Here is a 14682-nt window from a genome sequence, read left to right as displayed (position 1 = left end):
TACACTAGACCTCTTAGTCTCTTCCAGAGAAAAACTTCAATTACCTTCCCTACATCCCCATGCCCTCATTTCCCCACCTCAAACGCATCCATCAGTGTTCTTATCTTGCTGGGTGGACCAAGGACAGGTGTGTGACTGGTCCTCCTGAAGCCATTCCACCCCGAGTCGGGGGTTAGCCAGACACCCCTGACTCACCTTTGTAGCAAAGATGCCACCAGGCACTTTCTCCCCACATTTGTTTTATTGCAAAAGCCATTAGGTCCCCCACCTCCTTAAGGCAGAAAGTTGAGAGTAGACACACAGTTCGCTGGAAAAGGCACCAGTGCAGCTCGAAAAGGTAACCATGCAGATGAAAGTGCATGTACCCCTGTCTGTGCAAGTGTGTGTAAGGAGTGCATGTGTGTGTATCTATGTGGATGTGTTTGAGGGTGTACATGCATGTGCATTTGAGGAGTGCATACGGATGTTTGCTTCACGGCTCTGTGTGTGTGTGTGTGTGTGTGTGTGTGTGTGCATGCATCTGTATGGATGTGTCTGAGGTGCTCGTGCATGCGAGTTTGTGTGTCTGTCTACATATGCAGGTACGTGAGTATGTGTGTCTGGGGATGGGAGGTGGCAGAGACGGCAGGCAAAGGGGCCACCATTAGGTAGGTTCTTCCAGCATCACTTCTAGTGGAGAATTGACTGCAACTACAGGGAATGTCATAATTGTTAGGAAAATTCTGGATCTCCCCTTCCGTATCCTTTTCCCCTGAGCATTTTAGAATGGACACTTTTGGGCGCCTGGTGGCTCAGTCGATTAAGCGTCCGACTTCAGCTCAGGTCATGATCTCACGGTCTGTGGGTTCGAGCCCCGTGTCGGGCTCTGTGCTGACAGCTCAGAGCCTGGAGTCTGTTTCAGATTCTGTGTCTCCCTCTTTCTCTGACCCTCCCCTGTTCATGCTCTCTCTCTGTCTCAAAAACTAAATAAGTGTTAAAAAAAAAATTAAAACAAAAAAAATAGAATGGACACTTTTTTTTCCCACCATGCCCTGAAGAAGACAGAATCTTCTTAGGATTCACCTGCTCTCTCGTGCACTCACCAAGCATCGTCCAGCCCTCCCTGCACCAGGAGCCTGCACCCCTGGGTCCATCCACCCTTCCCTTTCCAGTTCTGCTTCAAAGAACAGTGTGCAAGAGAATTGTCTCTGGAACAAAGAAGGCCAGGAGGCCGTTGTGGGGGAGGTGGGGAGGGGGAAGGCTGCAGCCTCTTCTGGGCAGGGAGGAGGACAGAGCTGGGTGGGGGGCAAGGCCTCAACTTTGGTGGGGGAGCTGTAGAGGAGGCACTCAATTCTCAGCCTTGCAGGGAGCCCGGGAGACACATTCTGGCATGGCAGGGCTGCAGGGTTAGGAACAAGCCCCTGACACAAGGGGTTTGCACAGGCGCACAAAGGGAAAGAAAATCAGAGGAGATGAAACCATACAAATTTCGGGTAATAGAAAGAGAGGAAAGAGATGTGCGTGTGGCCTGGGTCTCGGCTCAGAAAGGTCGATTCCAAGAAGACGCTGCTCAACTTTATATTACTTTTCAGAAAGCCAGTGAGCTGAAAAATAACTCTCACCTTTTTTTTTTATATTATTATTCGTTTCTTCTTCACATTGTTTTGTGCATCTCGGTTGTTCATTTCTCCCCGGCCTGATTTCATTTGGAGATTTGGCCTGGAGCCTGGAGGGGAAGACAGTCCTTCTTTTCAGAATGCATTTATTTCAAATCCTCAGCAGCCTCTCCTGGGTCTGCCCCTGTCCAATCTTGGGGTGTGGGGTGTGGATGGGGTGGGGGCGGGCCCTCTCCTCTGGTTCATAGAAGTCTGCACGTTGTCTGTGGACAGATGTGTGTGTGCACACGTGTGTGTGGGTTTGGGTGGAGGTGAGTGTTTATGAAAGGGCACACATGTGAGTCTGCACGCATGTGGAAATGCACACGTGTGGGCTTTTGAGTGGCTGTGAGGGTTACCACGAGTGTGTGCTTGTGGGGTCACGTGTGTGTGTATGTGTGTGTGTGTGTGTATGGGCGTGCGAGTGCAGGCGTGGGCCCAGGAGCCCCTCCAGGTGGGAGGGACCTGCAAAGCTGGTTTTTCTGATTCCCTGGAGTCTGCAGTGGCAGAGGCTGGTTCCTTCACCTTTCACCAAGCTCAGCGAGCCACAGATGTTGTTTGAACCAGGGAAAATGTCAGCCCCCAGGAGGAGCCCAGCTTTAACTCAGAGTGAGCCCCTAGGACGCGAGGCAGTGTATTCTGGGTATTGTGCTTTGGATCCATTTGCATTTGCTCTTTCCAGTGACTCTGGGCTGGTGGGTGGGTGTGAAGGAAGGGGGCTTCTCCTCGGTACCCCCCGCCCCTCCCAGATCCCGGCCTCCTGGTGAGGCTGGTACCAGAGGAGGCGAAGGAGTTGCTCCAACAAGCATCCTAATCAACCCCCGACGTCACCCCCACTCCCACAGCAACCTAGAAGGATTCCTCCTGAACCAAAGAGCTGTCAACTGGGTCTCAGGGGGGAGGCCTCGTAGCCAAAGCTGGGTTTTCCAGTGTTCATGATGCCCCCGGCAGGCGCCTCTGAAAATAGCCTCTCTTGTGCAAGACAGCCTGCCCTGTGGGGCGGGTGGCAGAGCAACTGAGCTTTGCTGGAGACAAAAAGTGGACAATACAAATGTTCTTACCCCCTTCATCACCAGCCCTACAGGTAGGGAGTCGGTCGGATGGAACCCTCCCAAGGGAGAACCCCACAGACCGTGCAGAAGACACAGAGGCCCCAGGGCCACGTGCCTCTGGGGCCCTGGTTCATTAGGACCACCCCCACTGTTTCACTATTTAGGCAAATGATGAAACTCTGGCTCAGAGAGGCTAAGTTACTTAAGTTACTTATCTGGGGGCACACAGTCAATACGCGGAAAGAGCTGAGTGGCTTCTCATCACGTGGGCAACTGACACGCAGGGCTCACCACCCCTGGACCAAGCAAGCTGCCGGGAGGAGACAGAGCCCAAAGAGAGTGACGAGAAGAAGTACTTTACGCTTGGGTTCTACCGGGTCACAAGAAGATCCAGGTCCTGCCCCAGGCATGTCCGGTGCCTGGTGAAACAAGACCTACGTGGGACTGTGGGAGCACTGGTATCTAGGCCGAAGCTCCCCTGTCGTTCACTACTGGATTTTTGTCATCCATCTACATCCGCTGAGCCCTGCGGGAAGCAGTGGGCTGGAAAGAGAAGAGGCTGTGTGACCATGTTTCGGTCACTTAGACTCTCGGCACCTGCAAAATGATGATGCGGGTGGATGCCTCACTCACAGGGCTGGTGTGGAGTTTGAATGCACTGATAGGTGGGGAAATAATTCACGTGATGCCTGGCACGTGACAGTATTCAGATTGGGTCCATTTCCCTTTTGCTATGATGGGCGGGGAGCTTGAAAGTTCCCACAAGCGCCCACAGGTGGGCTCAGCCAGTAAACCCTGCCCTGGTTACCACCTCCACCGGGGGAAGCTGGGGCATGGCAGCTGTGAATTTGGCTCATTCTAGGTGGTGCCCTGATGTAAGGGGGGGGGGTCCCTGGCTCCCCCTCCCTCTCTGTGTTGATTCTGTTGAGTTACAGAGCAGGGGTAACTGCTGCCCTCCCTTTCCTCTTTGTTCAGGACCAGAAGCAATTGACTGGCAATAGCAGAAGGGTTCTGCTTTGCCTTAGAGAAGGTCTGGGAGAGGGGACACCCCATAGGAACCCCGCCTCTTCCTTAGCACCCTAGACCTCCGACTCCCGAACATGAGTCTTCCCCTTGGCAGAGACCCCCCAACATTTGTGGATAATAATAACTGACATTTTTCAGCGCTTTGCAGTTGAAAAGCATCTTCACAACAGAGCGTGATAAGGAGTGTGGGCCCGGGCAGCAGAGAACCTAGGCTGTACTGCCAGGGTCTATGTAAAGCCGGTGCCCTGATACCAACCCAGAGGGATGTTGCAGGATTCAGGGAGGTAAGAGATGCATACGTGTAATCCAGGAGCCTAATTCACCTAAAATAAACATGCTAGCCCTATCTGTGTGACCTTGTGCAAATTGCGTTAAACCCTCTGTGTCTCAGTTCCCTTATTTGCAAAATGAGGCTGATCATAGTATCCACCTGATAGGGTTAAATGTGTATTAGATGAGGATTAATGGGGATTAAGTGAGTTAATATTAATAACACACTTAGAATAGTACCTGCTGCATAATGAGCACTCAGTGAAATATAAATACAGTCCTTTCTGGGATTATTGTACCACCACAGCTACCTTTTGCAGTAAGAACATTGTTAGTCCATTTCATAGATGGAGAAACCGAAGGGCTAAGTCACTGGCCCATGACTTGAACTCCAGACTATTTTTTAAAGTTTATTTATTATTTTTGAGAGACAGAGAGACAGAATATGAGCAGGGGAGGGGCAGAGAGAGAGAGGGAGACACAGAATCTGAAGCAGGCTCCAGGTTCTGAGCTGTCAGCACAGAGCCCGACGCGGGGCTCGAACGCACTAACTGAGAGATCATGACCTGAGCCTAAATCAGACGCTTAACTGACTGAGCCACCCAGCCCCCCTCCCACTTTTTTTTAATGTTTATTTATTTTTGAGAGAGAGAGAGCATGAGTGGAGGAAGGGCAGAGAGAGAGGGAGACACAAAATCCGAAGCAGGTTCCAGGCTCTGAGCTATCAGCACAGAGCCAGATGTGGGGCTCGAACTCACCAACTCTGAGATCATGACCTGAGCCAAAGTCCTATGTAACCCAATGAGCCACCCAGGTGCCCCTTGACTCTCTGATGTCAAGTGAGGGTTCCTTGCACTCCTCTGGCCTCAGCAGCTTTGGCCGCTTCTCCTCTGTGGCTAGACTGTACAGGGGACCCTGGCCTCCCTTGGTGTCCCTCTCAGCCCAGCTTCAGACAGCCTCTCTCTCCTTCCTGCCTTCCCACAGAGCAGGGGTGGCTCAGGCTTTCTCCCCAGACAAGGGAGCAGCCTCAGAAGAGCTGGGCCCTCAGGCTCCCGCCCTTTGGGTTTTCCCGCCCTCTGGTATGCCCAATCCTCCTCTGACTTCTGTCCTTTGGTCCTTTCAGAGGCTGTGGAGTCACAGCCCTCACTACATGCGGGCCTGTGTTGGGGGCGGGGCACGTGGGCCAGTGAGGTCTCTCTCCGCAGTGCCCCTCCAGGCACCCAGCTGCGGCTAGGACCGCTGTGAGGGCCTGGATGATTCGGTGCCTCCCTGAACCGCCTGCGTGCACCCCCAGCACACACGGGCGCGCGCACAGCCCTACACAGAGGAGATGATCAAGCGCAAAGAGTCCTCGTGTGCTACTTTATATGGCAAATAATTGAGCCTTACCCTTGTGGTCTCAGTGAGGAGTTTCATCCATATTCATGCCTCGCGTTTCCTGTGGAAACGAACACGCAGACATTCCTGCACAACAGTGGGTGCAAGAAACCTCAAGCACTAATTCAGTCCCCCCACTACCCATACCGCCAGAGCCGAGTTAGATAGCCATCTAACCAGCAGGGAGGCAGCCTGCTCTGTGCTGGGGACTTGTCCTCCTGTCCCTGTCCCGCTCTCTGGCTTCGCTGTCTTCTTCCTTCCTTTCCTTTTAGGCCTTCTTGGTCCCCTGCCCCTCTTCACTTCCCTCCCCTTCCATATGGCCTCCCCTCCGTCCAGCCTTCCCCTGCGGGCTCCTCTCTGCCTTTCCTGCCTTCCAGGCCTCCTGCCACCGTGGCCAAACGTGCCTCCCCAGAGCCTACAGGTTCACTTTCCTCGTCTAGTTATGATGGGGTGGGGGTGCTGGGAAGCTGGTTTGGAGAGTGCGTGTCTGTGAATACCAAGCATGTTAATAGGTTAAAGTAAATCTAAAGTAACATTTGAAAGCAGAGAGATGAAAGCAGATCACAGGCCAAAGATCAAACAATCTAGAGCCACTTCTAAGCCTTTTACAGCTGGAGATTATTAGCATTTGAAAGTGAAGAGCATTACAGGGAGAGAGGGGGAAAAAAAGTCGGAAGGAATTTTTGTTGTGGAGATAAAAACTGAAATAAATGACAGTGGAAAGTGAGAACTAGAAAGAGGCTGACTTATTTTAAAACCACATTAAGACAGTGGGGGAGGGGGGATACCGATGGCTATATTTTTAGCTCCTCAACCGGCATCTGGGCTCCGTGCGGAGGTCTGCAGCCCTCCCGGGCCTTCTGGAGGTAGGAAAGAGGTTTCCGGTGCCCACTGACATCCCCTTCCCTCCAGCTGAGGCACAAGGCCTGCTCTGGGAAGGGGGTGTGGTAAGGGGACAGTGGGAAGGGCTTGGGGCTGGAGCCAGATCCTTCCTCTTTGCTGCCAGGCACCCAGGACCCCTCGCCCACCCCTCTCTAGGGGGCATCCAGCCAGTCTCCCTAATGCTCCAACGTTCGAGTTGGTGGAATCAAGAGATTGTCCACCTGTGAGGTTTTTTTTTTTTTTCCTGCCATCACAGGTATGACCCTCCCCACCACATCTGATCATCTGATAACCCCCATTCAGACCCAGGCTCCTCATTTTTCAGAGGAGGAGACTGAGGACCTCCTCCCCACATCCAGTGCGATAGATACCGCTAAATAAGAGAACATATAAAACCTCCCATCCTCCACACTTTTAATGTAGTCAGTATTTTCTAAGAACCAAGTATGAGTTAGGCATGCTTCTAAGTGCAGGGAAAAGTGTTGAACAAAGCAGGCAGAATCCCTACCTATGGGGCTCTTGAAATCTTGTGTGAGGGGGCAGATATTAACTAAAATCTTCAGGCTAAACATGGGGGATTGATCACCATTTTTTTTTTATCACTGTTCCCTCCTGAAATCACACTAACGTGAAATTCAAGTCACTGGAAACCGACCAGGAAAAGGCAAGTGGGAAAGATGTCTGAGGCATAGGACAAGTGTTAGCAAATGGAAGAGTGACAACTGACTTAATAGAAGGGAGGAAATGTAAATGACCCTGTCTGCAGGGAAATGTCCCTGGAAAAAGAGATGTGGCCTCTGGGGACTGCCCTCCACCCCAGTCCTAAGGAAGCAGGGGCACGAGGCACAGCAGAAGCTGGGATGGGGCTAAACAGGGGCACTGGTTAGACCTCCAGGATCCCCTCCATTGCCTGTGCAGTCAGGGAAGCAGCCTTCTCCTCAACGGTGAGCAGGGAGCCAGCAGGTGAGGGACCAGCCATCCTCCGAAGGAACTGAACCAGAGAGCACTGGGCTCAGGGACCCATGTGCATCGACAGATGAGAGTAAAGTATTGGCACTGGGCATAAAACAGGATGTTTAGGTTAAATTCTGCATCTTGAACAGTGAGATCCTCACTCTCCATTCCCAACTGAGCATTCATAATGGCAACAGCCTGGATATCCCTGAACTTCCATCCCTCACCCCTGCCGGAGTCACCCCTGACAGAGTCAAGAGAATTCTTCTCTGGAAAAACTGAATGGACAAAGAGGGTAAAGGGCAATACTGGGTGTCCCCTGAAGAAAAAGCCAGCGCCCTGTTCATTCCCTCTGTGGTGAATCCCACCAGTAAACAGGACCCAGCCATGCCCATAGAGCTGCTGATCAGGTGTTTTCTAATGACTTACAATCTTAAATATGGACAACTGAGGATCACCAGACATTCTAGGAAAGCCTCCACAATTAAGACCAGACAAGAAAATAGGAAGAAAAAAAAAAAAAAAAAAAAGGAAAGGAACTCTGAAGAAACAGACACGGTCAGAAATAGAAAAAAACTTCAAAAATATATATAATCAATATTCTCAGAGAGATAAAAGCAGACCTTTCACCTGAAATAAAGTGGGAGAAAGATGGATGGATGGATAGATAGATAGATAGATAGATACAAACTATAAGCATATACAAATACCATATATAAAATCAAAGCACAGAGAAAAGCTCTTGGCTATTAAAAATGATAGCAAAATTTCAGAATTCAATAAGAGGTCTGAAAGATAAAATAGAGGACATTTCCCCCAAAGTGGAACAGAAAGAAAGAGAATAAGAGAAAGACAGATAATGGGAGAGAAAATGAGAACACTAAGGATCAGTTCAGAAGGTCCCGCATTTGACCGTTGGAAATTCTAGAAAGGTTTAGAGAAAATGGACGGGATAATTATCAAAGAAATAATAGAAGAAAATTTCCCCATACTGAGAGATGTTGGTTTCCAGAATGAAGGGTCATTAAAGCTCCAAGGCATATGATCGTGACGTTTCAGACACCAGAGATGAGAGGCTCCTAAAAGCTTCAAGAAAGGGAGCAGCAGGGAGCCACCCTCAAGAGATTGGAGGGCAGTCTCCCTGGAAAAAAAAATAATAAAAGTAAGTTATAGATTATTTGATACACTCGCTCATATGACAAATAAAAGCAACAGAGGTTTCCCAGTTCTGTTGAATCATAAAGAAAAAATTATGAGACAGGTATAGAAAAGCAAGTCAAAAATGAGGAAAAGCATAAAGTTGCACAAGAAAGGAAACATAATCAGCATTGAGTATAGTACTGTCTCGGGAGTGAACCGTTTTTACTTACTCTTTTGTAAGAAGAGTATTGATTTAATTTTTTAAAGTGTGATATAAGTATATTATGGGAACTGAAAGTTATGAGCTAAGACTCGTGCCATAATAAGAAACTGCTAGACAAGGTCAAAAATAGTTCTGTCAGAAAAGAGAGTGGAAAAAAATAAAGAAGAAAGAACAGTAGCCACCTGCTTTATGTGGGTAGCAGTCAGTACTTACCAAGAAGGTGCGTAAGGAAACTCCCCAGGGGAACGTAAAGGTCTGACTAAGGGTCATAGTTTGGTTTGGTTACATAGTTGTATGCCTAGGTCTGAACTCATGGATTGCTACACCGGAGATCTGCACATTTCATTGCACGTAAAATCTATTTCAAAAGGGGGAAAAAAGGAACCAGCAGCAAATAGTGAATTCTAATGATACGCTTGGTGGAGTGTTTAAGGATGAAATGTACTTACATCTGCAACTCACTTGGAAATGCACGGAAAGGTAAGATGGAATGATGGATGGGTAGAAGGATGGAAAATTAAAAAGTTATGTGATAGAACAAATATAACAAAATGTTAAGGGTAGAGTCTAGATGGTGGGTTTATGGGTATTTGCTATAAATTATTTCAACTTTGGTATGCATCTGAAAATTTTTGTAATAAAATGTTGGGGGGAAAGTAGAAGCTGGGTATGTTATTTGGGTGAAGGGCAAGGAGAAACAGCCAAGAGTTGAAAGTGGTTATCTCTGGAGGGTGGGAGGGATGTGATCAGGGCCAGCTGCCTGCCATGAAAAATCTCTTGACATAATTTGATTTTTAAATTCTGTGTATGTATTCCTTTGGCTTAAAAAAAAAACTAATTTAAAAAAGGAAAAGAAGGGCGTATTTACTGATAAGTACTTTAAAATATGAAATGTATTTGCAAAAGAAAAGTATACAATTTAATAATTTGTGGAAGACAAGAACAAGATGCCACGGCAGTGAGAGGGAAGCAGGGTACTCCTCAAGGCTGTGAGTTGGGGAAGGCCTCTCTGAGCCCCAGGACGTGGGGTTTCAGGCAAAGGGAAGAACATCACAAAGGCCCAAGAAGGCCAGTGATCCTTAGTGTAAGGGAGAAGGAGGAGGAGGAGGAGGAGGAGGGGGACGAGGAGGGGGAGGAGGAGGGGGAGGAGGAGGGGGAGGAGGAGGGGGAGGGGGAGGAGGAGGGGGAGGGGGAGGGGGAGGGGGAGGGGGAGGGGGAGGAGGAAGGGGAGGGGGAGGAGGAGGAAGAGGGAGAGAAGGAAGGGGAGGGGGAAGAGGAAGGGGAGGGGGAAGAGGAAGGGGAGGGGGAGGAGGAAGGGGAGGGGGAGGAGGAAGGGGAGGGGGAGGAGGAAGGGGAGGGGGAGGAGGAAGGGGAGGGGGAGGAGGAAGGGGAGGGGGAGGAGGAGGAAGAGGGAGAGAAGGAAGGGGAGGGGAAGAGGAAGGGGAGGGGGAGGAGGAAGGGGAGGGGGAGGAGGAGGAAGAGGGAGAGAAGGAAGGGGAGGGGGAAGAGGAAGGGGAGGGGGAGGAGGAAGGGGAGGGGGAGGAGGAGGAAGAGGGAGAGAAGGAAGGGGAGGGGGAAGAGGAAGGGGAGGGGGAGGAGGAAGGGGAGGGGGAAGAGGAAGGGGAGGAGGCAGGGGAAGAGGGGGAGGAGAAGGGGAGGGGGAGGAAGAAGGGGAGGAGGAGGAGCAGGGGAGGACAATGGGCCACCTCCATGTTTTCAAGCTCCAGGTAGAAAGCCCCGGGGTGACCAGCAGGACTCAAAGCAGAGGAGGGTTCATAGGCTCTTTGCTTAACTGTAATTGCTGCCTTTTTGTCTTCCCACAGTTAGGCTCTGTTTTTATAATGCCTGTGCTATGGAAACTGAGGGAAGGTTTTCAGGCCTGAGTTACAAAGGTCGGAGAGGGGGCAACAAGACCTTGGCCAGCGCACTTGGGGGTGAGGGCTCCAAGGGGGAAGGTCACTCCATCTGGCCCCAGCCTCCCACCTGCACCACCCGAGCCTTCGGGTCCCCTCTTGTGCGTGTTTAATGTCGGAGGTCCCGCAGTTTGTTGGTAAGCAGGGTGAAAGGTGCCTCACACATGTCCTCCCACAGTGCAGAGACTCACCATACGCAGTAGTGTTAGGCGCAGACCCAGGGACGTGTGTGCCCTTGCTCTTGAACGAGACCCAGGTCCTCATCCCAGCAGCACTTCACGGGCCCCTTTCTCAGCCTGGATTGGAAGAAGCTGGGGTGGACACAGGGCATCCTAGCTGTGAGGCAGCTGAATTTAAAAAGCAAAGTGCAGGGCACTTGGGGGAGAAACTAGGCTGAATCACGCTGCCAGAGCAGAATTTTCCCATCAGGAAAGTGGAGGGGACTGGGGAATTGGGGGCCCTCCTAGGAATAAGGAAACGCTGGGGACAGAGGCAGCGAAGCTGCTAACCCCTGGGAAAGGGACTCAGAAGGGTCTGAGTGGACGGCCGGCTTGTTGGAAGAACTTCAGCCGGAGCCCGGAGAGCAGATGCCCAGAGTCCAGGAGCCTGGCGTGAGAGACAGCCATGCACCTCTGGCTGGCAGGTGCCCGCCCCCGGTGACAGTGAATGGCACGGAGCAGGGACGCCCAGGGCTCTGGCACAGAGCCGGCAGCTGCTACTGCTGAGGTTTTTATGCTAATGCCACTTGTCAAGCCGTCAGTGCTCGGGGCAGCTGGACTTGACAGGGAGGCAGCTGGGTCCCCTGGGTTTTGCTTCCCCTGAGCCTTGCCCAGGTCCTCAGAGGTGTCCAGCGAGGAGAGCTGGAGGAGGAGGAGCGGATGCTTATGGAGGGCTGGGGCCTACAGAGAGGAGGGGCGCCATGGGGTCTCCCCAGGGCCGCATAAGAGGAACCCCTCCCCCCCAGAGCCCACCCACTCTAAAGCAGGAGCCCGATAGCCAGAATGGAGGGCACCTCTGGGTTTTCCCAGTGGGAGGGGAGCAGAGGATTCACTCTCCATCAATTATTCAGCCCGGAGGACCCCGCCTAGAGGGCAACAAGTTGTAGCCCAAAGAGCACAGGGCAGGGGGGACTAAGACCTGGGTCCCAGCCTGGTTCTGTCTCTCACTGTGTGACTCTGGCCCAGTAACTGAACCTCTGTGGACTGCAGCTTCTTCCTCTGTAAAGTGATCGAGAGGGTGGTGGTTTCGAGGCACTCATGTATTTAGCATACAGGCACTCAATACTCCTCGTGTGCCTGGCACCGTGTGAGATGAGACCCAGGCGAATAAACACAGCCTCTGACTTCCCATAGACCTGCGTTCTGGGAGGGAGGAGGGGACATTCTTCACATCTCATGGTCCAGGACTTGGGTGCAAGGTATGCAGGGCATCCCGGGCTAGGGCGTCCCTCACAGGACGCGAGACAGAAGTAGAGGCTGTGATCTCCACCCCAGTGCACGCCAGGAGCCCAACCAGCAAGATTCTTGGAAATTTACTTCCAAAGCTGTGTGGCAGGTGCAATCTGTGAGGAAATCGGCTTTCTGCCTTTTTCCATGAGAGGTTGGGAGTATACGTGGCGTGAACAAGCACCGAACACGGGGTCTGGAGACCCATTCCTAGGCCTCAGGAGCTGTGTGACCACGGGCACGGACTCTCCCTGTCTCTGAGTTTCCACTTTTTCCTTGGTAAAATGGGATCCATCCATCTTGAGAATCTGCTGCTTGTAATGCACAGCACGCTTGCTGACCCATTTCAGGAAGGTAGTCCTACCCATGAGGCTGCCTGGTTCCTAAGGGTGGAGCCAGCCAGTGGGCCACAGCAAGTGGAACCCCCACGCATGCCTGATGGGTGTGAATGTGTGCTTCCTCGTCACCAGCCGGCCATCCACCAGCATTCCCCGAGACATGTGGGCAAGTTTCCTGTAATTGGTTTATGGACGGTTCTCTCAGCATTGTGTCTGGCCATAAAATATGCTCACTTAATAGTCTCCAAGGAACTGCCAGGCCTTCCAGCTATAACTCGGAGCCCCCAGCCCCTCCTGCCTGGCCTGACACCTTGTTTGGTGAATCTGATTTGATTTTGATCTTAAATCTGCCCTAAATGTCTCTGAGCCGTAGCCACAGGAAGGGTAGGAGTGGGGAAGAGGAGGATGGTTGTTGAGAATTATGACCCAGGCCCATTAGGAAGGGTTGACCGCTCTGCACAGCCCCTTCTAAATCACGCCCGTGAAGAATGTCACCGCATCCTGAGCAGGCCTCTAGCTGGCAGGCAGAAACAGCGGCTGGGAGGGCGGAAGGAAGGGACTCTCTCGGCCTGGCCAACATCTGCTCTGTGCTCAGGGCCCCCAGTGTCCTTCCTGTGCCTTTCTGTGGCTGCTGTGGCCTGGACACCCCTTCTCAGTCTGTCCAACAATTTTCTCCTCCTTTTGTAGGACTCCAAGAAGCTGGTGCCCAAAAGGTAGTGTGCTGTAGTGGGTGGGAACCTCGTGGTGATGGGCATAGAAAGAACAGGGATGACAGTGCTTGCATGTGAGGGTGAGAGCCACTGGGATGTTCCTGTGGCCTCACCTCCTGTTCTCTGAGGAAGGGGCCGTGAAGAAAGATGGGGAGCGGAGTTGCTACTGGCTCCCTCGCCCAGCAGCCTGGGCCGCACCAGCTGTTAGCCGGTGGAGGGCCTCGGTCACGTCTGTTTGCAGAGAGCACAGCATTCTGACTCCAGGAACTCATTCACGCTTTGTAACTCTGCTGTAACATCTCTTCCTCACCACAGTCGATCCCTCCCTCCTCTCTTTCCTCTGAGCATTAGAGTGAAATAAAAAGATAGTACGGTGGCTGAGACCCCGAGCTCTGAAGTCAGACTGTCTAGATTTGAATCAAGATTTCACCACTCACTGTGTGACCTTGGACCATTACATGACCTCTCTGTGCCTCAGTTTCCTTAACTATTAATTGCAGGATAACGAGAGTACACGCCTCTCAGGATCAATGTGAGATTTATCTACATACAGCTCTCAGAGAAGACCGTGGCACATTTCACCTGCTATTCCTTTTGTTTGTTAGTATTTCCTGGGGTGTGTGGCTGGGGGTAGTGGGGCTCAGGAACGACACTGAATGTTCACTTCCAGTAGACCATGTCTTCCCTATGTGTCCAAGGCCTGGGATGAATGGATGAATGGATGGATGGATGGATGGATGGATGAATGAATGAATGAATGAATGAATGAATATCAGTGAGCATGGGAGTGTGGGGGATGAAAAGACCCCAAGGTTCCACAGTACTTACCTTCTAGTTGGGCAGCCAGGACAGCCATCACACGGAGAATGTTCCATGGGCCAGTCTGGCAGCAGGAACTTAGAGGTAGATCCCAGGTGGCCACCAGCACCAGAAGTTCTGGAAAGGAGTGATGAGTTGGCTGAGGTTAGGGAGAGTCTAGATACCCCCAAACATCCCTGCCCTGTAGGGACCACTTATGGGGCAAGGGAGTGCAAGGCCACGACTCACTGGATTTACCCTCAGCTGACCCTCCCAAGCTTTGACTCATGGTTAAGATTTCCTAGGTGACTTTGGTCCCTGAGTATTAACCAAAGGATCTTTTAGTGTTAGCTGCTAGGGATTTGAAAAAGTCATAAAGCCATGATTTTTTTTTCCTTAGAACTAGAGGGGGTTGAGGAATGAACATTTTTACCAGCGATTTGATAGCCGGGAAGCTAACACTCAGAGAGTCTAAATGGTTTTCCTAAGTCAGCTGAGCTTATCTCCCAAATGTGTCCCTTTATTTCTTGTCACTGAATCTCTGTCCTCACCACTGGTAGAGAGGAACAGAAATCACTTTTCCAGTTTTAGGGAACTGAACGTAAGAGCTGAGACCCAGATTGCCGAGAGGCTTACCCCAAGCCACCCTGCAAGTCAGCAACCGAAGCGGCCGAACCAGGGGTTCTGACCCAAAGGTTAGCTGCTCTGCTCCCTGCCCGCCCCGACTCCCCACTATCTGGAACACTCTGATCCAAGGCAACTGGGGCCTCCTGGAGCTGAGTGCGGTGCCGGCAAAGATGTTCCTGCTCTGGGTGGAGGGGAGTCGTCCCCCCCCCCCAACACACACCCATGGAGCACCTGCAGGGAAGCCGGCTTTCCAAACCACCCTTTGTCAGCTGCTCCTCTAAGCAGAACACACA

General features: G+C 51.5%; 1 long non-coding RNA gene across 1 annotated transcript in view; it reads right to left on the bottom strand.

The window, feature by feature from the left end:
• Window positions 1–1603: 1603 nt before the first annotated feature.
• LOC147576951 (uncharacterized) overlaps window positions 1604–14682 on the bottom strand; it is a 162451-nt gene continuing 149372 nt past the window's right edge. Inside the window, exons 2-5 of the long non-coding RNA XR_015240588.1 lie at window positions 13793–13900; window positions 11665–11832; window positions 10663–10782; window positions 1604–1705 (exon numbers count right to left, since the gene is read on the bottom strand). This is a non-coding gene — a long non-coding RNA (uncharacterized LOC147576951). The remainder of the gene's footprint in view (window positions 1706–10662; window positions 10783–11664; window positions 11833–13792; window positions 13901–14682) is intronic.

The sequence above is a fragment of the Puma concolor genome, chromosome D1 (genome assembly GCF_028749965.1).
Source record: "Puma concolor isolate L17-30 chromosome D1, mPumCon1.1.hap2, whole genome shotgun sequence".
Taxonomy (NCBI): Eukaryota; Metazoa; Chordata; class Mammalia; order Carnivora; family Felidae; genus Puma; species Puma concolor.
Note: the sequence above shows the minus strand (reverse complement) of the source record. Positions and strands in the feature narration are given on the sequence as shown.